Consider the following 2,651-nt stretch of genomic DNA (forward strand, 5'->3'; position numbering starts at 1 on the left):
TAGACTCGGTATATTAAGTGGAGGAGAGCATTAGAGTGGCCAATCCTGGAAAGGCTAGCAAGAAATAAGGAAGAAAATAGCCTGGGATAAGAAAAAAATTCTCCAGATAATTGAGGCAGCTATTGTGGTTGGGAAACAAACTTGAATGAAATAAAGGGAAACCAAACATAAAAAATAGGTAGACAATAAATATTAGAGCTCAAAGGAACTTTAGATATCCCTTAATCCAACTCTCCATCTTTATTGTTGTTCAATTGTTTTCAACTTTTGGTGACCCCATTTGGGGTTTTCTTGGCAGAGATACCAGAATGCTTTGCCATTTCCTTCTTCAGATCATTTTACAGACAAGGAAACAAAGCAGAATTAAATGATTGCTGAGGGTCACCAAGCTAATAAGTGTCTGAGGATAGATTTGAACTCAGTTTTCCTGACTCCTTATCCTTTAGAAATGGGATATGTATGATGAACCCAAAAACAGAAAATGAGAAGCAGTCAGACAGAAGGAAAACCAATGGAGAGCAATATGGCCTAAATACTAAGGAAAGGGTAACAGTACCAAATGCTGCAAAGAGGTGGAGAATGAGAAGGAGGTAGAAAAGACTATTGAATTTCACAGTGAAGAGATAATTAATAGATCATGGGTGGAAGGGACCATTTCAGTTTCCTGGTCAGAAGGCAGAAGTGATTGGGAAGAGAGGAAAGAAAGGCAAAAAGTATAGATGACTTTTCCTAGAAATTTGTGAAAAAGAGGTGAAATATAATAAGTCAGGGATGTTAGAAGAGACATGTGGAGGTTTGTTTTAAAATGGGGGCAGATCTGGGCAGCAGGGCAAGATTGCCTGATAGGAAGAGGTAGAAGATTAGTGTGAATGGATGGCTGGAGTTACCTGTTGGAGTGGACTGGAAGAGATGGGATCAAAGGCACACAGAAGGGTTAGTCTTCTTTTCAGAGACTGGAGTAAAAATAGGGAATGATACTGAGGGAGGCTGAAGTGTAGAATATGGGAGAGGAGGGAGTTTTATTTTCCTAGTGAAAATCCTATCTTCCAGAAGGTGGAAGCCTATTATAGTAACTCAGATGAGAGCACTGGAGCCTCTGTTAGCCTTCCCTCTGGACCTCAGTTTTTCCATTTGAAAAGTAGGGCTCGTCTGATGTAGCAGGGAGATGGACTGAAGTTTAAGGAGGCAGGGTTGAAATTTAAATCCAAGGCACGACTCCCTTGTCAAAGCCTTCCTCCCTGAGCACTCTGCAGGATGAGGACATTGCCCTGGGCCCAAGAGATGACTCAGACCTCACTAGGTTGTCAGAGTTTGCTGCTGAAAGAAGCTCCCCTTGCTTGAGATAAGAGCAGGGCTAACAATGACCACAGCTATTCTGTAGGAACTCAGGCCCTTGGTCTTTGGTTTTGAAACTGATTCTGCATTTTAGCTGGGGCTGCAAAGCAGGGTCAGGGTATTATATCAGGTTAGTCCAGCCAACCAATGAGTTAGGGGAGCAGCCAGGTACCTGGAGGGGAACTAGGAGGAGTCAGAGGGGAAAACTAGAAGCTCACAGGGAACTCTTGATCCAAGCAACAGAGAAGAGAACAAGGGAAAGGGAAAACATTAATGATTTTTATTCCAAACCATGTTCTGTTGAGCTAACAAAAAAAAAAAAAAAAAAAAAAAGGAAGAAAGAAAAGAGAGAGAGAGAGATCAAAGGGGAAAATTTGCAAGTTAGATTTACTCTCAATTCAATTAAACTATGGAAAGCTGCAGCAAAATAGTATTAAGGGTCTAACTTAAAGCCACAAAACAAAAATTTTAGTTGCCTCTGAAAGTCTACAGCCAGGACTTCTTTTGCCTTCATTTCACTTGCTTTTCATTCTCTGCATTCTCAGAGGCAGAAAGGAATTGGGTTTTCAGTATCAGACCTGGCTGAAGGCCCGGCTTTACCAGGGCAAGACTGAAGCTAATTCACTTTGCCTTCCAAGTTGCGTCCTCCTGAATCTTGGAACATTGCGGGGAAGCCACACTTCCTCTGGATTCTGCAGTATGTCCCCACACAGTCTTGATTTTCCATAGTAGTGCCACATTCATTTTCTCCCACCATCACTTTTTCCAAAGAAAGAAAAATGGAGATGGCTATTCTCACTGTCACCTCAATACTTCAGTCCCATAACTCAGTGTCAGGAAACTCTGATCAGCATGCTTTGGGGTTCAAAATTTGGTTTCCTTATTTAATTATCAGTGATCTCACTGCTAGGGGTGAGATTGTGTCTCAGCTCTGAATTGTGTAAATTGTTATTGTGATGAATTCTAGTCCTGACTCTAGTTCTAAGGTTATTTGAATTTTGATTGCCTCAGTTTCCTGTTTTGTAGGACTATATGTAACAATGGAATCTAAGAAATAATTATTGGACACAATAATTGCAGGGAAACCCTTAAATGGGAAAAAGTTTAAAAATCGTGGTTCATGAATATAATGGAATAATGTTGTGCCATAAAAAATGAAGAATTCAGGCAAAGCTTGTATCAACTGATTGCCAAGTGAAGTTAGCAGAACCAGAAAAGCAACCCACACATGATGACAAAAACAGGAGTGAAAATGATCACAAAAGAACCACAAATGAACAACTTATAACCATCATCATTGGCAGTGGAGAAGATAA

The sequence above is a fragment of the Sarcophilus harrisii genome, chromosome 2, assembly GCF_902635505.1.
Source record: "Sarcophilus harrisii chromosome 2, mSarHar1.11, whole genome shotgun sequence".
NCBI classification, from domain to species: Eukaryota; Metazoa; Chordata; class Mammalia; order Dasyuromorphia; family Dasyuridae; genus Sarcophilus; species Sarcophilus harrisii.